Source organism: Phoxinus phoxinus (genome assembly GCF_949152265.1).
Source record: "Phoxinus phoxinus genome assembly, chromosome: 9".
Classification (NCBI taxonomy): domain Eukaryota; kingdom Metazoa; phylum Chordata; class Actinopteri; order Cypriniformes; family Leuciscidae; genus Phoxinus; species Phoxinus phoxinus.
Window position 1 is genome coordinate 13664751 of NC_136884.1, and position 24009 is coordinate 13688759.

At 37.8% G+C, this 24009-nt stretch overlaps 1 protein-coding gene across 5 annotated transcripts in view; it reads left to right on the plus strand.

The window, feature by feature from the left end:
• syt1a (synaptotagmin Ia) overlaps positions 1 to 24009 on the plus strand; it is a 199228-nt gene that overhangs the window by 77348 nt on the left and 97871 nt on the right. For 3 of the 5 annotated variants that reach the window (XM_079622185.1, XM_079622187.1, XM_079622189.1), the window contains one exon: positions 1382 to 1433. The gene's annotated coding sequence lies outside the window, so the exon portion shown is untranslated. Of the gene's footprint in view, positions 1 to 1381; positions 1438 to 24009 lie in introns of all 5 variants that reach the window. The other 2 variants (XM_079622186.1, XM_079622188.1) reach the window with 1 other exon arrangement.

The window sequence follows — 24009 nt, forward strand, 5'->3', positions numbered from 1 at the left end:
CCAATCTTGTCAACGTGCGGTGTGGGGCTTTCCTCCACTGACTTTCTATGATGTTCAAAGCGTTTCTAAGGATGATGATTTTTAGATGGTTAACAGGAACATGGTTCATGTAACATTAGCAACACATTATTAGCTGTTTGATAACCTAGTCAAGCCAAAGGCTAATCATATCAATTACTGTTTTGTGTCTGCCGTAAAGAGCGATACATAAAACACATTACCATTCTGATGCATCGACTTCTTCCTCGTTTTATATACTCTTATTATATTCCTTCTCTTTATACCGTATGTATTTTCTTTATATCGTTTTATTTTTATTTTAAAACTATACATTTAATGTGCCCTTATTAGAGGCCACCTAGTTTAAATCTTTTGTTAACCTTTGCTAACATTTGTCCAAATGTATTTGTCCAAATTTGTCCCACATATAAATAAACAGATACATACATTTTAAGATTTAAATGTTGCATTTCACATATATTTACATGCAAATGTTTCTGCTTCTGGTATCACTATAGATAAAGTTGCTTTCTAAATTAATAAAAGTAAATATAAATGCTTTGTATATGTTTAAATACATTTGTTTATTTATACGCATATGGATACTATATAACTATACATATTATAAAATAAATAATGCGTTTAAGTTTGATATCTGTGTATGTGGCCTGTGTTATAGGTTGGTTTTAACTAAGCTTTTCTTTTACCTTTCCTTGAATATTTTTTAATGTTGGACCACAAGACTGTGCACTTTATAATTAACAGAATATTAAATTGCCATTAACTCTCCAGAGCTCAAACCTACTTCTCCTTCATATTTAATTTAAGGTGACTTCCTAGGCACAGGTCTTCACGTGGACAGTCAGACATTGTAATTCAATTCTACAACGAACAGTCTGTTTTATTTAGAACTGTGCTAATTAATGAACATTAGACCGGCACACTGTACAGCTCTGCCTTCAGGCTACATTAAAGCTGTTATTCAAAACATCTTTCATTTAATAGTCTTTCATTTCTGTTGGGAATTATTTTCTGCCTTATGTCACTGAAAATGCATTGTTGTATACTAATACTAATGTACTTGCTGAGAGTTTGAGTCAATTGAGATGACTGTCAAAACTAGCCCGCTTTACCTGAATTTCCCCCTGTATAGTTTGATAAACCTCTAGGTCCGTATAGTTGTGCCTTGGCCTGCTTTGCAACCTGATCATTTCCTATTTTTCTATACACATTAAAGCAAATGGCAGCATCCTTTGGGTCCATTGCTTGACACCCTCAAGACTTTATGCGCTGCCCTGAGGCTGAGATGATAATGTGTGGTGGAGATGGCCATCTCTGAGCCAGTGTTGTGCTAATGTGATCTTTTCTCCTCTCCTTCCAGTGAACACAAAGGGAAAACCGAAGAAGAAAAGGAAGAGACGGCTGTGGTTTCTGTAGGTACTGTGCTTTTTGTTCTCAAGAATCTTATCAGCAGTAGTATAGTGTTGTTCATGTCACACTACAACTTTGTAGATAAACAGTGCAATTGTATTGTAGATCTTTTAGAAACTGCAGTTATTCTGGGAATTTAAGATAAAGCTATACCTTGAACTTAGTCTATAAAATGCAATCTGATATCATCAATCCATCAATCAAGTGCTTATAGCATGGTATCTCTCTCTCTCTTTTCTCAGCACTGTAGACACTTTTGTTTGTGAATTTACACCATATTACTTGCTACAAGGTGCCATACTAAGCAATTTATAGAAGTAGCTATTTACTTTCAGTAAATAATTAGCAGCAGTATTGTTCTATAAAATCATAAGGATCTGTGTGTACCTGGAAAATGACAGATTAAAAGCAGTAATATGATGTCCGGAGTAATGTGCCGGCACTATGGTTTCCAGCATGCACTGCAACGTGAATAAATTATTGATTGGTTGATTGATTGATTGATTGATTGATTGATTGATTGATTGATTGGTTGATTGGTTGGTTGGTTGACTTTTTTTGGGGGTTACTGTTGTTGCTTTTGTTTTAGGACTTGTGCCAACAGTATTTCTATTATTTTTGTCTAAAAGTATGTTTATGATGGAATGCTCATCACCATTGTTGACTCCTATTTGTTCCTATTTAGTTCCCATTGTTTTTATATTTTTAAATTGAAATAATTGCTTACAAACTAGTAGAAGACTATAGTACAAGGAAACCTCATATCTCCAAAAACTACTTTTCAAGACACGGAACAAAAAAACACAAACAAACATTACCATCATCAAGCTTCAAATTACAAGTTACAAGGTTTTTGACCAGCGAATTTCAGAGAATATTGGACATGCATGTTTTGTCAGTAGAACGGCCGCATCTGAGGCAGTAAGTGCATCATTAGGTTATAAGGTTTACTGTAGCTATACGTCAGTCAAAATCACATGTGATGAAAAACAAAGCTGCTACGCACAGGCTATTTAACTCTTTCCCCACCAGCATTGTTGATTATTTTCACAAAAGTCTCATGGCCTCCGAATATTTTGTTGTAGAAATATCTGAACATGCAATATATCAGAAGAAAGAACAGAGCCTCTGCTTTTAAGCAACAACAACAAAAAAGTTTTATTCTAGCTTTATGCTTTCCATTTATATCAACACTTGAATCTGAGTAAGTTTCATCAAAAAGCTGCATTTTTAGCAAAAAGCTGAGAAGCGTTTTTTTTTTTTACAAAAAAATAATTCTTATGAATTTTCTTAATTACAGTCAGAAAATTACTTTAAACCTCAAATTTCTGTTAAATACAGTCAATCCATCTTTATAATGCCATCATCTTGATTTCCAACTGATTAATCTAAGTGTCTGACTCCAGTTTACAATCAGAGGTGTTAGGGATGACTGAAGCAACTAGTAATTAATGCTTCCTCTGCTACTTTGCTGAGTTGTGCGTGTCCCTCGCTCTCTCATGATGAATGGAGCTGCTGGACCCTGTCCCAGCTGTCATCTGTGATTGATGCAGTGTTCTTGTCTTCGTCCAGGTTTCTTGCGCTCGGTACCTCCCTTTCCCCATCCGATCTTCAGCCTCATCCTATTAGCCACAGTATTAATCACCACCAGTGCTGCTAATTGCTTTATAATCCCACCCCTGAGCCATACAATGTGTTGAGAGAAGTCACCTCTGAATCCCATCACTTTCCCCGTCGTATCCGTATCTCTGTCTCTGCCATGCTTGTTTTTGATAGCAGTGTATTACCCACGATTCCCGTCCTGCCCTAATCCTCTCCCGATTTCCTCGACAGATAATCTAACGAGTCACTCGCCGTAAAACTTCAACGCTGCTCCCATGCTGATGTAAGAGACAAAAGGCTTGGCCGGATTTGTCAGGAAGGCCATTTGGAGGATAGGACGCAAGCTGAGGTTGACCTCAAGTACTAAGACTAAGCCTTTTTGCTCTTTCCTAAGAGTAAAATCTCAATCGGATTTCAGTTTATTCCGTACTGCTAATTAGTCTGGGTAAGGATTTTCTCAATATGTCCCTAAGGGCCCACCCACACTGCCCGTTTTAGGGTTCTGACTAATCTAACACACCCAATTTAGTTCATAGAGTCCAGAGGACCTCCGTAGAGTGACTAATGAGCTGAATCAGGTGTGCTGAATATTGGCAATGTCCGAAATGTGTGGGTTGGAGCTTGAGAAATCCTAGTCTAGGTCATTGAAGCATTTTCATAGAACCTGAGGGGGTATTTGACGTTCACGCTCCATTCCAGGTGTGGCTTTGGGTAACTGTACCGTCATGAGAGAAGACACAGTGCATTGAGCATGGAAATGGAGGATTATGGCGAATAACCTCAAGCTTGAGCGATTGGCTCAACCAGGCAACCCCGCGGTCACGCTTTGATATTTTCATTTATTGCCTCCCTCAGCGATAGATGACATATTTTCTCTTTCTGAGAGACAGCAAGCATAAATTCTCCACAAAGCGAAGGCACCTCGTTGGCCGCTCCTTGACGACGGGATAGATTGACAAGCCACTCAAGCGGCCCCCACTAATCAGAACTCCCATGCGGAGACCAAAGCCCCAGGAAACTCATTTAAAGTTGTCGGACATATTGATATGCAAAGCACATCAACGTCAATAGAGAACAATCGAGAGAAATATCAGAAAAATCAATCCATCTGTAAAAATAATCAACACACACTGGCCTCCTCAGCCTGTCTTTCATCTGTCTATAGCCAGGCATCCGATTACGGATCAAAATAATTGGGTGATGTGAGGTCCAATAATGGAGGGGAAGACCATTCTGGGGATATTTGGATATTTGGAGCTTTTACAGTGCTGTTAGCAGGCTACGTCTCGCCCTCAGTGCTATAACAAGGCGTACATCATCCCTCTCTGGAGTGCATTAGGGGCACTTTGTGCAGGCTTTTAGTACCCCCATTCCGCAAGCAACTCTCTTCCCTCTTTTTACTCGCACTCCCTCTCTTTTGCCACACTTTAAACAGCATATTACCATCGCTAGCCCGTCTCCCTCATTTTCTCGACAGATAAGGCTTCTTTTTTTCAGGCCTGTTCCTAACAGCACAGGCTATGCCCAATGTTCCTCTTTTAATCCATCACATTATACTATTTCATTTCTTCTCTAATTCGTTAATCAGCGAAGCGCCCAAGCTGATATGACCACAGTTATACCAGAAGCAATTTCACATCTCCGGTTCGTCTCTCGATTTCTGCCTGGCGAATTCTCAGATTGTTCCTTTAATAACCTTGTCATGGATGTATCACAGCTTTTGGCACATGACTCACATTAATGCGTCGGTCCATTAAGAGGAAATTAAGGGACTGAGTTTTGCATAGGACTGTCTTATCAACAGCTGACAGATGGACATGTCAGAGAGACATGCCAAGGGGTATATGGATGCAGCAGTGCATGCTGGATAGGTAATCATGTTGTGTGACCTCTAATAAGAAATGAGACGTGCAATGCTGGAACTATAAGTGGAATTATTAACAGGAAAACGTGTTAGATATTTATGATGTCTTAACTAGTAAAAAGATGCCAAACTAAATATTAGTGTACTATGAAGTATGGTTTATACCCAAGAAGAAGGTGCTTTGGTAAGTCATCCACAAATGGCAGATTGCCTGATTGTTTTAGACACCATATGGAGTTTCTAGTGCCACACTAGACTAGGGATGGGACGAAATATCGTTTGACAAAATATCGCGATACAAAACGTGACGAAACGCATCGAGGTCGAAAAAAATGGATCGCGAAATAAAGATAGATGGCACTGCTGCATGATTTGCGTAGTATATAAATAATTTAGTGTATTATATGTGTGTGTGTGTGTGTATATGGGGAAGACATACAGTCTATGGTGACAGGCTGGCAGCACTATCTGCTGATCAAGCAGGGTAAAACTAAATGAAAAAAAATATATATCCGGGGAACGGTGCGGCTGCGGTACGTCATCACGTCAAGACAGCGCTGCAACAACAACACTGCAGTCTAGAGCGAGCTAACAAATATTAGCATTAGCACCAACTGCCTTGCCCCCAAATAGCCGACCATGGAGTCAAACGAGGTCGAAATTGAGGACGCTCCGCCTGGATACAAGTCATATATGTCTGGCAGTATTTTGGCTTTCTCATTAAAAAAAGACAAAGACGGGCAATAGAGTAACTCACCAACTCTACCTCCGTCAAGTCCGCGTGCAAAACAGATTGTGTGAGTGAGCCCGTTTCAGTTGTGTGTGTGAGCGCGTTTCAGTTATGTGTGTGTGAGCATTTCAGTTGTGTGTGTGTGTGAGCGCGTTTCAGTTGTGTGTGTGTGTGAGCGGTGAGCGCGTTTCAGTTGTGTGTGAGCGCGTTTCAGTTGTGTGTGTGTGAGCGCGTTTCAGTTGTGTGTGTGTGAGCGCGTTTCAGTTGTGTGTGTTTGGCCAGTTAGGCCTTGTGTTTCCCTGTGTGCAGCTGAAACAAAAATAAATAAGTTGTTGTTATACAGTAATATTTTTTTCCTTTTTTGATATCGTATCGCGACGTATCGTATCGTGACCCTGGCATATCGAGGTGCATCGTATCGTGAGTTTAAGTGTATCGTCCCATCCCTACACTAGACATCGAAGATAACAAAGGTGGTCAGCCTACCGACGGAAGTCTGAGTAACAAACTTGTTTAGCGAATCCTATAACATATTACTATTGCACAAGAATATCATTGCAGCAAAATAATATAATATAATATATTCTATAAAATTGTATATTTATTATGGAAAGTAATGTAATGAAAGTAAAGTGTGGCACACTGTGACCCTGCTTGCACAGAGATCTATTCTGTGGTTTAATTATTCTCATCCCATTTTCTTTTTATGCCTGATCTCATGTTATTGTACAATAGAGCAGTGATGATGTTAGTGTCAGAGGCACATTTTACATCCATTTATAATTAGAACAGGAACCTAACATGGCTGTTCAGACAGATGCTAACAGTATCACTTTCATGCCAATTTCTCCATGGTAACAGAGCCATGTGACACAGTTATTCCGCCGCCTGTCAGTGAAGTGGAGCCAGCAGGGGGGCTTAGAGAATGTCCAAAGGTCTCACGTTCACTCAGTCATGCCACTGACTGCAGGTCAGCTGATCTCCTGCCTTTTACATGCTCTTTTTGCTCCATTTCTATTGGGTTAAAGGGAAAGGCCAATGGCAGAGTGGACATTTTTAGATCCAGCCCATGAGCTGCTAGGCACGTTCATCCATATGTCTCCTCTACAATATGATGTTTACTGGAGAGAGACCAACTGAGGCTTTAGGAAGCTTGGCATTAGATGAAACACACATACTCACACCCACCACTCTCAGTCATTACCCAAATCAGAGACTAGGATTTCCCATGATTCTCTGTCAGTGCTGTTTAAAGGAAACAGGGGAAAGCAGTGGTCACAAATATCAGCTAGACCTCTGAAAGAGAAAAACAAACACTGCAAATTACCCATGGGAAAGCAAGAGTCCACTACAATCTGCTAGACATCAAGACGATGTACTCTACTGCATGCCCACAAATAAGTATTATCAGGCCAAATAAAGGTGAGTGGCATCTTGACTATCAGCATATGAAAGCTCCTCCGTTCGAAAACAAGATGGGATGGAATTTATCCTGAGCCACACACGCAATGGCATTTTGCCACTTAAACGAAATTAAGACTAATAGGGCAGGCTATTCACATTCCTTCAATTATAGAATGCCCACTGGTGCTGATTATTTAGACAGGGTGGATAAATCAAAAAAGCACATATACCGGTACTTTGATTCCAATTAGAATTGGTGAGCTGGAGTCGGCAGTATGGGTAATTTGAGGAGCCTTAAAGTCCCCATGAAATCAAAATGTAAGTTTTTGAATTTAGTATGAATAATTGTGCTCCAAAACAATGACAGAATTTGCATTTAGAAGATATATCCGTTCAAAACTCTCACTTCTGCCAATATGGATCCACGATTTTGATGACTTCACTCTGCACTTTAGCTTCTCATCAGATTTTCTGTCCAATCAAATGCTCTATAGAATCTAAAGCATACCCCTATAGAACCCCCTACACTATAAATAGACGCTGAAACGGTGGCTGAAATCGGTCACTTGTTCACACAATTACTATTTTCTATATTGTGAATGGCACATAATGCACTATATAGGGGATAGGGAATGATTCAGACAGTGAAAATATTTTTATATTAAATCTATAAAGGGAATCCATTACACTCTGGCTGTCATAAGCTGTCAAATGCGGCTTTGCCGAGCTCAATGGCTCTGGCCAAGCTGTGATATAAATGAAACGCTATTGGCTACTTGAAAAAAGGTGAGGAGCTACTCAGTATGTCCAGCCCTGTCTTCCTGTTTCAGTGGAAATGACAAAAATTACACTTAAAATTACCTTTAAGCCCTCACCGACCTAACTCGGCTTCTAGCTGCAAGTTGTTTTCATCCTCTCCAATGCTCTGTGGCTTCTCCACTGTGAGTTGGTCACAATGAATGCCAACCAGACCCCAGGGGCTTTGAAGTCAGATGCTTGCATTGATCTCCAGAGCTGCCCGTCATCTCAGCGGCACTGCAGAGTGCTGTCCATTCCACACATACCTGAATCTCAGCAGATTCTGTTTTTTTGTTCAATGAAATTGAAGCCATACAGAAGGGCACTGCATACTAACACGCAACATATTTATGCAAGCTGTCTATGTCAATGATTGTCTCTGCTGTGAGTCAACACAGCTTGCATTTTGATGGATACAGAAATATGTTGCTCTGGATATGTTTTGCATGCAACTCATCTACTGATAAGTTTGGACAGCAGCTTGTATCATTGAACTGGCAAATTAAAGGTTTTGATTGCTGTTAATTTTTTGCCAACTTTTTGGTTGGCTTATTAATGCATTACTTATACAATGCTACAGTATTTTATGAAATGGCCAGCTGTTGCCTCCCATAACATAATTTTAAGTAATGGCCGGTTCCCTATAATCTAACCCTGGAATAGTACTGCAAAAATTTTCTATTTTTAACCATCTTTGTCTTGTTTTCAAATAAACATTTCAAAACATGAACAAAGACAATTAGCTAGAAGTCAAATCTGTGAGAAATTAATTGCAAATTGTGCAGTTGTGTGACATAAATAGTAAAAATAAACATTGTATGACAACCCGATCTGATAAGAAAGCATTACTACTTTACAAGTTGGTGATTTTGTATAAATTCATACAAGGTGAATCTTATAGAAACATGATTTTTTAGGAGAAAAAAAAACTTAAATATGAAGGTCCGAGCCTAACCCCTCCCCTATACCTAACCATCAATGGGGGTGTAAGTAGATCATACAAAAATGCACTAATGAGATTTCGAATTCATACAAATTAGCCATCAATTCGTTAAAAAGTAAAATAGTTACAAATTGCTATCAGACTGTGTTGGATATTAGGTTATTTTTTTTTATAAAAAATAAAGTTGCAACTGTGGGATATTAAGTCGGAATTACAAAAAAATTCGAATTATCACATAAAATTGTGTAGATTATAAAGTCAATTACAATAAATTAATAATTGTATTTATCTAGGTGGAAATGGGGTTTAATAAATTGCACTTATATTCAAACTGCACTCATATTCATGGCTTATATTGAAAATACATTCTTTAATTTTGCTTCTCAGATTCATTTATCTTGTTTTAAGGATGTTTAGATATTTTACTGATTAACAGGACAAAGATTCTAATTAAGAATATATTTTTTTTTAACCTAAAAATCTTGAGATGTCTATGTATTGGTCTGCTCTCTTATGTAATGCATATGATCTCTCACCATTTTTCGTTTCAAAGAGGCTTACCACTATTTGTACTTCTGTCACACCACAGTCGTAGCTCTCATCTTCTCCAAGGTGCAGAAAGCGTTCAAGAGAATAAAAAATGGGGTAAAAAGAAGGGAGGAGTAGAGGAGAGAACCAACCCAGGCAGTGAGCTGACCTATGCCTATCGCAACCTAATAATTTTATCCACGGTAGCACAACAGAAATGTTTCGGGATGTTGCATTAGAGGGATCAAAGTGAGAGTATCTTAATCTGTACTTGAACTGTATGAAATATCTAGGGCAGGTTAAAACATTTTTTTTTTTATTGTGCTAAGATCATCCGCCGGTGAGTCATACTCATCATCGCATGCAGGCTCCAGGCACTTCCAAAGAAGCACCGCGTTAATGCAAATCAACATTTGGTTAGTGTAAAATATTCTAAATCACATAAGAGAGATGCAAAAATAACTGGATTTGTGCAGATGGAAGGGTTGCTGCATGCATCACTGACAGTGTTTGTGTGAGTATGTGTGAAAAAGCAGCATATACTCATTTTGAGTTGTAGCTGTCATCTAAATCCTTTTCCCACCTTTTGACATGCAGTGTAGGTGGTGTGCTTGAGGATTAAGTCTAGCCTTTAATATGTATTTGGGAGGCGCACAAGCTGTAGACTTACTTCTCGTACTGTATGGGGATCAAACCAACTATCGAAACCAAGCAAGCACAGACAAACCCTTCCGTCACAACAACCAAATCCAATACACAGTGAATGTCGCCATATGGAGGGACAATTTCTATAGTTGAAGCAATCCATCTCACTTACTCATACATTTAGCATGTACTTTCCATTCTTCAGTTTAGTTGGCCCTATGGTACTTCCCATTCAGCTCAGAGCATGGGAATTACTAACTTCCTGCTTGTAAAAGTGTAATAGAATGGCAACAAAGATCAGCAGTCAAATTTGTTTTCTTCATAGGGTAATTGATTTTTTAACAATAACTTATTGACCTTTAAAGACAAACCTACTATGAGCCGCAATGTTGTTAATGAAAGTTATTATTATTAATTTGGTTAATTATTATTTATACAGTTCTGAGCTGTTAAACAAAGAAAAACTATTATAGCGTTTGCTTTAATATTACTAATAATAGAAAGCCAAATGTTCTAATACTTTATCGTTTACCATCAACATTCAGCAAATAAGCATTTATATAAGTTAAATAAGTCTTTGAATATCTGATATCTTGAACATTTAATTTAACAAACCTTGCAAACTTTTGCAAATCCAGCTGTGATATCTTCTGAAGTGTGCATTTGTAGGCTGCATAAAAAGCACAGTTTTGAAATCCTTGATCTCAAACTATGCTGCTCTATATCCAGTTGGCCGCTATGTTGTATTCATGTCATACTTTAGCAAAATTAGTGCTACGTGTTCTTTATTTGAAAGAAATATTATTCCCAGTGCACACGTCTATTATCAGATCACTGAGTGCATTGTTGGTTACAATGTTTACTTCCTTTTTATTTATATTTTTTAAAAATATATATTATTTTTTTCTGAAAAAAACTTTAATAGGATTACAGAAGCAATAAGTTGCAGTCGTAAGTATTAATCTTTTTTTTACAGATTTTTTTTAAATCCAGTTTAAATATTTTTTCATATTCATTATTAATTTCTAATTTAGTATATATTATGTAAAATAAATAGTATGTAAAATAAATTTGATTTCCGCTGTTGTCATTGGGTGTGTTTTTACTATGTTAAATAGTCTAATATCAAATATATATCTGCTTTATATTGGCCATCGGCCTTCAAAAAAACAATATTGGTCGACCACTAAATGTAATGCTTGTAAGGAGAAATCGGGTAGAAATATTTCACATCCGACTAAATGGAATGCAGCATGAGATAACATCTACTTAGTTCAGGTGGCAGCCATTTTGTATTCTCAAAAGGCAGTTGATATAGCATAAAATTGACGCAGCACATCAGGCTTTTGTTCCTTTTTCATCGTAAGCAAGGCAACTCAAACAGAGACGTGTCAGACTGAAGTTACTGTGCACTGACGGCTCTGCTAATTACATACAAATTGTGTGTTCAGCAAACTTAATCGGGCAGAGAAATATTTAAACAGTGCATGGGGTGAACTCAATCATACAGTAATGCCTCTTAAACCCACTCTTTGCAATCAGAGCTGGGCAATTCCAGAAAAAATTATGAAAAAATCATAAACTCTGTTGATGTTGAAGGAATGCCGCTCTTAACCCCTGAAAGCTTTTCAACATGGTCCTTTAAATATTGCACAATACAAGAATGAACTATTGTACAGTTTAGCATAAAAATAATGACTCTCTCTAGCAGTATTTTAGAGTAAACATGAAATCACAATTGACCCTATTTAGTTTATTACATATTTTGTCTTTATTGTTCATGATTCATCAGTGCATGTTATTCCAGAGGGGGGGAAAAACTCTAAAATGGCTTTTAGCTGACATCATCTAGGCCTTGTGGAGTATTGTTTAATGTTAATCACCAGTTGAGAAGCTATTATTTTAGGCCACTGTTGTAGGTAATGCAGTCTTTTCAAAAAACTTACCAATAGTAAATGTAGTTTAATTCTGTTTTTTGGTCTGGTTATTGTTTTGCATGTAACATGGTTTTGTGAATATGAAAATGTTTAACCATGAAACATTGTGATTTTTAAAGGCTATCTCTGCTATATGTGGGGCAATAGCAGCAAATATGATATCCATGGAAAGGGAAGAGGGATTCTTCTCAGGTTGGCCTACAGTAGCCTGAGCCAAAATGCCCAGATGCTTATTAAATGCCGCTTTGGCTCACAGTCTGCTGTAAATTGAACATGTGAGCGTAATTCTGAAAGTCTGTTTGTTGTGTTCAAACACAGACAGTCCTTCTGCTACCCTTCCTTATCTGTACACATTCCTGAGATCAGACTTTTATAGCTGCCCATCTGCCCTGCCCTGTTTTGACTCTGAAAAAAAAGAGGTTACAGTGAGGCACATACAATGGTTAATAGGGCCAATGTGTTTGAGGATGTGACGAAATGTGAAAAGTTTAAAGTTTTATAAAAAACAATACGTTTGTTAAAATTTCTTCTTTATTATTTGAGATGTAAAGTTGTTATAATTGTTGTGGTCATTTTAGGGTTTTAGGTGTCACTGTAGGTTGTCATTGAAACAATCTTGTTAAATTGGATATAACTTTACACAGAAAATGTTAGCAATTGATTGTTTTCACTAAAATCATATACTCTTTAAACTCTGTAACCCAGATTTTAGAAAAAGAGTAGAGATTCCGAGGGCAGTCATACAAAAAGCTAACTTACAAAGAAAGATAGTACCTAGAAAAACGCAGCAGTCAGGTCACATTCAGTAAAATTTTTACAGTGCTGGATGTCTCTCAACTGATTTCTCGTTTCAAACAGCTGTCAAGGTTATCAAAAATTGCAGGCCCCATGTGTGTTGTCTTTTCTTTTGTTCTTTGTGTATCTGCTCCCTGTACCGATGTATGCCTTGTTTCCTAAATGACCTTAAAATAACCTCGACATGTCTCTTGGGATCGTACAGCTTAAGAGCTAGGCTCCCTTGATAAGGCCATTCACAAGTCTGTGGGACTGAAGCTACAGCAATTATGTCTCCAGTGGCCATTTGCAGCATTTTTGTCACAGTTTTTCTTTGAATCACTACCATGTTTTAGCCAGCATCAAAACAAAAACTACATTTCATCATTTTGGCAAAGAAAAAAAAAGCCTTTTCGAAAAGCACCTGCTGAGATGAGTGTGACACGGTGAAGCTAAAAGCTGTGGAAGAGAGAACTAATGTAAGAGTTTCTCCAAGATCCGCAGACAGTTATGTTAGTACCCACAACCTGTCAAAGCCAGAAAATCCCTTTAAAAAGAACCAGAGTCTGAGATGAGAAGGGAGGTCTCAAACACCTTCAAGTCAGATAGGGAACTTCACAAGAAAGCTGCATATGAGTACAGCTGTTATACAAGTGATCCAGGCATCTCAAACCTCAGCTGTAGCAGCCTTGAAGGAAGAAAGTGGACATTGATAAGTGATTTTGATTGCGAAGCAATTCAAGAATAGTACCATGCACATATGGAAACCATGATCCCCAGATGTCATACTTGATAAGCAGACGTGCCCCTTACAATTACTTCATAAACCTGTAAGGAACCAATTTGGCCTGTCCATACATTGATTTGCTCTGTGCACTGGAGCGTAGTGTAGGTAACAGCCATATTGTATACTCCCTTCATATTTAGAGCTAAACGTCATCATTAGCTCCGAGTTATTAGAGCGGACCTAAAGGAGGTTGCTAAGGAACAAAAAAGCAACTTCAGAATGTGCAGTTATTTCTGATTTCCACGTCACAGCTTTTCACACCTCGGAAGAACAATGGCGGAGAATTTGGAGAGGAGACAAGGAGAAGATAATGTGTGATGTTGCTATGGAGTCTTGAATGGAATCACAGTATACTACCATTACCAATGTGAGATGGACAGCACATAAACAAACACTCACTACTGTGTTTAAAACGTGAGAACGGAAAGCTCTTAAATCTGACACTTTATGATGCCCTACACGATTTCATTATCCGCTAAATTGTGTGCCCTCTGTTGCTTTCACTCTTTCACATCCCCCTCTTCATTCTCTATGTCTTATCTCCTTTGCTCTGTTCCTCTTCCTCTCCCAAAGCGAGTAGCATATTGGAAATGTCAACCCCTTTCTGCTTTGGCCTTTTGCCTTGGGGCACATTACATTGTCCAGGTCACACCATCTCCCCAGAGAGGCTGAATAAAGCATTCTAGCATGATTTTATTCTCAGTGAGAGCCAGCTGGAATAGAGAGAGAAAGAGAGAGAGAGAGATAGATAGAATGTTCTAGAGATTGACATTATGTCGAAAACAGCTAGAAAGACAGCTATCTTGGGTGGGGTAGTCACTACATTTACATTTTTACATTTATGCATTTGGTAGATGCTTTTATCCAAAGCGACTTACAGTGCATTTGAACCCATGATATTACTGTTGCTAGCTCAATTATATACGTAGTAGATAATCATGGTTTGGAATGAGCTAAAGGGATATTATAATAGACACTAGTCTCAGACAGCACTCCCAGACAGACACTGTCTGGCAAATAAACCTACAAACTTTTGAAGGCTTTTTAAACTTTTATTTTCAGAGCTTTCAAACAAGGGTTTGTCAAGCCAACATTCAAAGTTTGTCTTGACAATTTCAAAATGGCAGTTATACAAATGATTTGGAATTACAATTCATTTTAATTCTAATTCCTTACATTCCAATTTGAATTACATTTATGCATTCTGTTTGCTCAATTCCTCAATTCAAATTCATTACACATTGAGAAAATAATTAGGAATTTAAGTTGCTTGACTGCCAGAAATTGCAGACATACTTTTCATTATTATTTTGTAGTCCTGTACAGCTAGTAGAGGAACCATACCGCATTTCAAGTTTTGTTGTTTTGTCTATTATTGTGGTACCAAATAATTCAAATAAGCCTATTGCTAAACAAAAAATTTATTCATATGCATACATACATACACACACACACACACACATAAACAAATAAAAACAGTAGTTGACCAATTTTTCTTGGTCAGATTATCGCTTCCTTGGAAGTGAATATTTTTTAGCCCAAAATAAGCTAAAAAGGGTACAAGACTTAAAGGTAGGGTATAGCAATTTGTTTTATAAACACTTTTTGTTATACTGGTTTAATCCTGATATCAATCAATAATAGAAGTGGTCTAAATATTAAAACATGTACATTTATGCATTTTGGTAGACACATGTACTGTGTCTTCTGTGTAAGTCTCAGGACCAAAACGTGTTATGATGTCCTACCTACCTGTCAACATATGTATTTCCATACCTCCGCGCATCCTGCTCACTCAGACATCACACTTCATCAGCGTGCTGTAGACACAGTCACCGGGTGCCGTAAACAAACAGCATTCATCTTTTACAGTTCCTCCTGAAACAAAACAATGAGCTTATGCTGTGTTCACGCCATGTCGCGTTATTACAATAGCAACCCCGTGACGTACTACCCTGTGCTACGTCCTCAGACTCTGTCAACACTATCAACTCTGAAATGAATCTGCAACAGTCGGGTGGTTGTTTACGTTTATTATTATTGTAATGTTCTGTGCTTTTAGATGTGATAATTTAATGCTGTCTCTGCTAACTCTGCTATGTGCGTTGTGGAGGTTGTCTGCAGGGCCGCATTAAGAGCTCACTGGGCCCCAGGGCTATGAGCTATTGGAGGCCCCCTAAAATTTAATAAAATTAAACATTCTATTTTTTAAAACTTGTTTTATTAGTTTCAATATTTTAATTTTATGCACATTGCATCAACCAAAAATTTAATTAAATGCAACAGTCTCAGACTTGAAGAAAATTGTTGAACATTTAACGAATTTCTGCACATTCCACCATATTTTAACGAAATAAACAAAGTCCTTTTTCTGTTAACTTATATTTCTGCATATTCCAGCATATAAAATGCACATATTTTTTTGTAAAATCCTCTACTCGATTAGATGTAAATAAAATACAGCAATAAAATAATTAAAATGAAAGTCTCTCATGACTGTATACCAAATTATTAACATTTACGTCTTTTAACATTAAAGTGCAGATTAGTTTTGTTTTTGTAAATCGTCAGACATGTTTTTACCATTTCATTAAGTTTTGCTTTGTAGAAAGCATTTCTTTAAAGTGAATTTCGTTTTGTATAAATTGTATCTTAATTTTAATAAATATTTAATTAACCAATTGCATGTATTTAATAAATAAAAAGCAAATATAGCAGACAATATAATAACCGTGACATTGAGGCGCTAGCGCGCCGCGTTCACTTGCATTGCATTGTTAAAAGCCTTTCTTTAAAGTGAATTTCGTTTTGTATAAATTCAATTGTATCTTATTTTAATAAATGTTTCATCAACCATTTGCATGTATTTAACAAATACACGGTAAATATATAGCAGACAATATAATAACCGTGAGATGGAGGAGCCGCGCGCCGCGTTCACTTTCACTTTCATTGTTAACTAGAGAGCGCACCTCATAAATGAATGAAACTCAGCGTAGGCCTATGTCTCATACATTAGCATTAAATATCTTTGCTGCATCCTTTCTAGAACAGACAAGGGCTTGAATGAACATAAGAAGGAATGTTGTAACAAGCGGTATTACAAATTCACAATGGCACATTAACATTAGCTTCTAGTGGGAAAAAAAGAAAGAATACATTTTACATAAAATCCAGTGCTTTCAAAGCATTACATGTTTTCATTTCTTTCTTGTTTTTAGTTTGTTCCGAAAGATGTACATATAATGTAAAGTCATTTATAAAATGTGGAAAATTTGGTTTACTTTGAGCCCACTTCTTTTTATGTATATGGTATTTTCCCAATATAACAGATCACTATAGCCTAATATGTTGTTCTTTACATTCCAAATTGTCATTTGGAATTGTTACATTCCAAATTGTTATTCTTCTTAGTATAAAAAAGCACATAAAAAAACACAAATTTCCATCATACACTTTTAGAATAAATGCATTTGATATACCAAATTCAAACGTGACGTTTCAATTCACCCTGCCGCCCACGGGAGTTTGATGGACAGGCGATCTGACCAATCATAACGCCGAATCCGAAATTTAGTCCGGCAGCAAAGCAGTCAGTAGAAAGTTAACGTCTTTGGACTTGAACTTGAAAAACGGTATTGTTTAAATTACTTAAATGACAATATTTGAAAGTTCAGACTTTGTTTCATGTCAAAAGTAAGCTGCTCTCTCGTCTGTCAGCGCATAGCCTACTACTAGTCTGTGCCCCGCGAATGTATTTTTCACTGCGTGAGAACATGTGTGGCGTGACTCGTGAGAGCGAGAGCCTGGCTTATCACACACAGGAGGCTGGTCTTTGCGAATGGTCAATTACTTTAATAATAATGATTCATAGTGATGATTCCATGATAATGCATGCAATTTATGGTAAAGCATCACTAAATAACAGGGCTAATTTGTGGGGGGCGTGAGGCTTTGGCAATCAGCGTTACCGATGGATAGTCAATCTGCTCCACGGCCAATCACGGGCCCCCTCCTTGCTCGGGCCCCGGGGCTTTAGCCCCGCCTAGCCCTGTTGTTAATGCGGCCATGGTTGTCTGCTATGTGTTTTGAAGGAGGTGTGGCTTTGGAGACGCTCTGAAGGGAGGGTGGGATCTCATGCTTTCAAAGCTAGCTTGCTAATGCTAGCCACTTTGAAATTGCCTACCCAACCTTTAATGCTTGTAGTCAGGAGTTTGGCTGTGAGGCTAGGTAGATACAAAATCGAAAACATCTTCACCTTGAATACAGTAACATTACAGCTAAGTGCTAATAATCAGTTACTCTAAACATTTACGGTTGCTGGTTCTGTATTCAGCAAAAACTGGTAGGCCTGCGGAGCTGAATGTTCTTCGCCAAAGGGCAGACTATCAGCAGGAAATAAACAAGCCAAGTAAATCTTTTCACAAGCTCTGTCTGGATGTATGGTCATTCCATTCAGTGGGGGACAAGACTTGACCACTTCCCCCCAGTAACTGGGTTTTACTACATTGTGCCCTGTGCAGTGTTTTATGTTCACCTTTGCTACCTCACAGTGAGCGGCGAGCTCCTGTGTCTTTTCTACTCAAAGCCCATGGTGCAATCAACACAAACTGCCTACCCCAGGCCCCAATTGGTAAGACAACATGCAGGCCCACCTGTAAAGGCCCGCATTTAGAGATGAAAAGAGGACAGGCATCTGCAGGGCATCCACTCTCTGTAATGACCGCCAGCAAAAGGATGCACATGAAAGCCTGAGTCACTCGCCTAGGCCCCTGAGTGAAGCTTTTACTGGGCCTAGGCTTGCTTTGATCCCTCCCTTGGAGAGGCCAGGAGGAAAATCGCATTAAAAAGGTGAGGGTGGAAATCTGATTGGCTTTGTGTAAAAATCTGTAATGCCAAGCCTCCATTTTGTTGCTGTCGCACATTGTGTAGGCTTGATGAAGCCCAATACTGCTGGTGCTGAGAGAGTGCCAGCATGCCTGTATGGTGAAGTGTTTCAACATTCAATTCAATAGAACATTCAATAGAAGTCAACTTGACCTTATTACAACTGGGTGCTGTCTCGTTTGTGACGAGGTGTTCATTTGACTTGAAAAAATGTCACTTCTGAAAGTTGATTTGTGTCACTTCTGATTTATGTGATGGGAAATGAAGGAAAGATTTGTTTTCTCTGTAATGGGTTCATACTGCAACTCATATAAAAGGATGGCACCAAGCATTTTGTTTGCATGACTACAGTATTATGGGCATAGTTTACCACAAAAAATATATATATGGTAATTTACTCGCCACATATACTGGTCAAACTTTAAATATAATGGAAGTAAATCAGTGTTACTGTTAACTAAAACTATTTAAAAAGCAATTTTCCGTTATTGAAATAAAATATAAATATTAGACAAAAAACTATCCGAAATTAGAAATGTTGCTTTGGCAACTAACTGAAATTGGGTACTAAAATTGATAAAACTGAAATTAAAATAAAATTACACAGAAATATTAGAAATAGCTAATTATTAATAGATACTATAATAGTACATTGATAATACTGAAAATAACATTGAAGTGAAAGAGGACTGTGTTGGTCAACCTCAAAAACACTATAAAAGTTTAATAAATGTGATTCATACGACATGTGCACTATATTGCAAGTCATATGATAGCTTAGCATGAGAAACAGTTTCTGTTTTGAGCTGTTAATCATTGAGCCAGTGAGTCTGAAGATTCGGTTCAGTCATATTTGTAAACGGATCATTTAGACTGGCTTCTCTTTAAATATTCAAAACACTTTTATGGTGCTTTGATTGATTGATTGATTTCATTTTAGAGCTTCACAGTCCCAGTCCTGATTCACGTTCATTATATTAAAAGAGTGGCCAAGACTCATAATTAAAATAAAATAATATAAAAAAAATGCACCTTTTTCTGTTTGAACGATGTGATACTGAGTAAAAAATGTAAAAATTGTATTACTTTGAGCAAACTATTCCTCTAATAATGTAGAGAGACATAGTACATCCTCTGAGGTTGCCATTTGGTGGTAATTGCTATCGGTTTAACCATATCAGTAAGATTTACTAGTGTAGTCAAGGCTATTGTTCTGATCTTGCTGGTCAAGGGCGCTAATGAACAGGTGATAAAGATCAAAGTGGTGTGTTCAGCTCTTGTCTTCCTGTCATAGCGTTTGATGATGCCGGTGCTGACGCTCCTTGTACTTTGTCACAAGGTTAAAAGAGAAGGAGCAGAGGCATGTATGGATAGCACACCAAATCAATGTATTATTTCCTATCTCCTGTGAGCCATATTCAAGACCCCCTCATCATTGCTGTTCTCCTCCAATCAGGCAGTGAGGTGGAAAACTGGCACTGCTAGCTCCCAGCTTAGAGATGCCACTCATGCTATGCACGGGCAGTATTGGCCCATCCTTATCGTCGCTATGGATACCTCCTTACTTCCACAGTTGGAAAGGCTTGCCCACAGAAATGCACAAATGAAAACTAGTAGAAACACTAGAATTTGCATGCACAACTCGATATTATGCGCTCTCACGCACATCTGTTTGACATCTGTGCTAAACCAAGAAGACCCCTTATGAATAGTAGACCACTTCAAAGTTGCCTTTGAGATCTTTTCCCATCGTTACTCCAGCTGTTTGTTACTTCCACAATCTGTGGAAACCTTATTAACTTTTTTACTCTTCCACATAAATAATTCTACGCATTTCCTGGCACTTTTTTGTTTATTTATTAAAGATTTTGGATGATCGGTCTAGTTTTTGTGCATCATGAGCTGAAACTCAAATCTTTAGCAAATCTTATAATTAATATTATATTTCATACTTTACATTATCATGCTGTGAATTTCGATTTAACGATTTCAAACATTCGGTTTTAATTTTTTGTGTTTTATTTTTAATTTATGTAGGCAAAATGGAATATAATTTATTAGTTATTGTCAATAACATAAAAATAATGATCAGTATTGGACAGAATTTTTATAGCAGTACATCCCATGTAGGCATACAGTATGGACATGGCAATTACACTGGAATCTGCACTAACACAATTGGACAGAGACATTCAAAATGTTCAACATGAGGGCAGTTTGCTCGCATATATTAACAAAGTTTAGTCCATTTTGAAATGTTATCTGTGTTCTAGCTGACCTGAGTAGAAATTGCAACATTGTAACAATTTAGACCCTATTTAGGAACCATGTCTGAGAGCACGCGTCGCTTAGTGGGGATCCATCTTACAGCTGGAGAATGAGAATGCAACTTTGTCCTTTCCAGACATAATAGCTGAATGCAAACTCCAAAAGCTGGAGAAATGAATTGGGAAAAAAAAATACATGATGTGGCTTCATTGCTAATGAATCATCCTCTGAATAGCCCGTAGTGACCCATATCGGACTGATTTTTCAAAGCAGAATTCAAAAGTTTGTTGTATTATTCTCATGGTGCTTCATTTCGTGCCAAATTGATCTCTGTCAGCAGTTTATGCTCAGTGACTTGGTGATGCCATCAAATTTTATAGTGTTAATATGGCGTACCGCTCCTCATTTTGTAAACGAGGAGTGCTTGTGAATTGGCTGTGAAATTGGCCATGCAGCTGAGGCTATTTCTCCCCAAACCCATGGATAATGATCACTTAAGATGAAACTAGTGAGAAAAACATTGTTGGCAGCCCACTCCTACTGCACTTCATTTACATATCTTTTATGAAAGGACACAACTGAAGATGAGTTGGTAATCTTGAACTAAACATCTCTACCATTCAGAAAGTTCCCCTTTACTGCTGCTTTCCGATGGTCGTTCTCTCATTTTCTGTCTCACTTTCCCTTTATTTATCTTCTCTTTCTCTGACAATGGAGTTCAGAGTCCATAGTTCTGTCACACTTGATCAGCATTCAAGCTTTATTTTCCCAGCCATCAACATCCATATTCATACTCATCAGCCGTGGGACAAGCGCTCTGGGAAAATTCATGTATATGGTAGGATAACAATCACTTTACTTCACATCACCCTTACAGCAGGGTCCAATACTCAGCAGGAACAGGGAGGTAGGTGATGAGAATCTGCCATTCTTGGACATGACAGAGCCCACTGTCAGGCGGCCCAGACGTAGTGGAGCGGAAATCTTGTCTCCCCAAACAACACCACCCCTCGTATTCCTCGCCGTGTGTAATGATGCCCTTTGCCAGGAGACCAATCCACCAGAGATGATTTGACACATCCTGTTTAATCTCCTTTGTACTACCTGGCACGTCCCAGGAACATTTTTGATTTAGATACAATGTGGCTGTTTCAGTGACAAAATGGTTGCCCGGTGGAGCTTATTTGGCATGGGAAATAGATTTGGTGAGTCCAAGCTTTCGGTCGAGGGATGTAGGCACCCAACTCGAATGGATTTGTTCCTGCAAAGCTATTGGCAATAACAATGGGAGTCATGCAGAGGGTTGGAGCAACTGCTTCCCTGATGCGCCTCCTTCCAGGTGGTTTGGAGATGGCTGTTACCCAGACCTCCTCTGGCTGGTTTCAGGAGACCTGTCTACACTATTCCCTTGTATTTAAAGTGAAGTGTTTTGTTTTTGAACCACTAGTGGCACCAAATGGAATTGCAAAAATAATGACAGGTTCACAAATCCTCATAATTTGCACAAAGCGTGAAATGTTACTCTTTTAACCCCAGAGGATTTTATTCCATTCCATTTTAGGAGCGTATTCGTGGTCATTTATTTTATTTCCATACCAGATAAGATTTTTATCCCAAGTCAACTTTATGGTGGTACTTCATGATGTAGGTTTTGTAGCCTCAGTCTGTCTTTATGCAAATACTCTGTGGGCTCTTACCGTATGTTTTAGTATAAGTTAAGGAATCAAAGTTTTATTGGGTTTTCAACATTGGCTCCAAGAATGCAATGATATTTTAGTTCTTCTGGTACACCATTGATTGTGGAATGTGCTGTCTGGATCTACTTTTCTGATTTATAAATCTATTTCCCCTTAACAACTTCTCAATCACATCAACTGTATTTTTGATTTGTACCTCTGACCCTTTAATGCACGTCTAGTCTCTTTTTGAAATTATTGATTTAATATTGGTTATCTTTTCTGAATTTTGTCATAAAGGATTGTCTCAAGGCGTAGCTTTGTTTCCTACAAAAAATAATTTTCTTAACAAAATTCCTTATATAATTATTGAATTTTTCTGTTAAAATCCTTGATGCAAAATACGTTTCTGTGAAAATGAACACTGCATAAGATATTGAGATTTGTTTTTAGAGAATGTATCATTGATATGGATGAATTTTGTCATTCTGCACTTTTTTCCCCTTATTGTCAAGTGTGAACAAGTTAAAAATAAAGAGTCATTGCAATAAGAATAAATACTAATAGAAAAAAGGACAATATTTCCAGGACACAATCTATGATAAGTCTTAACATCTTATTTAGTGCAGCAGGATTTTAGGATTTGTAGATGTATTATTGGAAGAAGAAGAATTTTTTTTTGCAAAGTTCGGCTGTATTCATGTCGTTGCTTTGATGCTCAGGTGGAATTATTGTATTTAGAATCTTTCTTCAGCTCGTTGTCTATGCCATCCCCTGTTTCCCACACATTTACACTCTTTTCTTTCACATACTATATTATCACATGCAACACCTTTTTTTATTATGTATTAACTTTTTATATATGTAAGTAACATTGGAAGTTCCCAAAGGTTAATGACAAAGATTATTACCAAATTGTGATAAAAGCCAGGCATGTCTCTCTCATATTATGCCCTTCTAGTCTTATTGTTAGTGAGAGTTTTCTAAACACCACTCATTCATTTGGATGTAGTCCATTTACAAGCCTCCGCCAGTACTCTCTTTCAGGAAAGCATTCATTTGTCCCTAATGGATGTGGCTGATTACTAAATCAGTGACACGTTTCAGCTGGTCATGTAACCCTTGAAGAAAAGTACCCAGTGCACCATTTTCTTTGCACTTTATTTTCTCTCCTCCCATCCCAATCCCCTCATTTTGTGAAGAGAGTACTGTTTACCAGTAATCCCCATGATCAGACCGATGGTTGAATCGCTGTTAGTATAAACGCATTGTGATCGGCCATGTCTGAAGTTCTTTGCATCTCATTCGGTTAAGAATTAGTCATTTATAAAGTACCTTAAGTGAGGGGTAAGCATCAAATCTTGTTTTCACTGTTGGCACTACAAGTAGAGGACAGAGCCCATCTCGAGAATAAGCCCTTCTCGGCTGCCTTGGAGATACTGCAATGCCAAAGGTAATTCTTTGAAAAAGAGGGTTTGAATGGATGGCCTTAAGTCCACTTTCTTGGAGCTGATGAAGCGCAGGACACGAGTCCTCATGAAAAGACACAATTTGAGGCAGATTATTAATATATTTCAGCTTCTGGGAAAGGCTGTGATGCACAAGGACAAAGCTATTGAAGGGACGGATGGATGAGAATAATATCTACAGGATGAATCATTTTCACATCAAGGTTTTTCATGATGTTTTAACAATACCGGTTATATGAACTTAAATCACTGGCTTGTTTTTAATT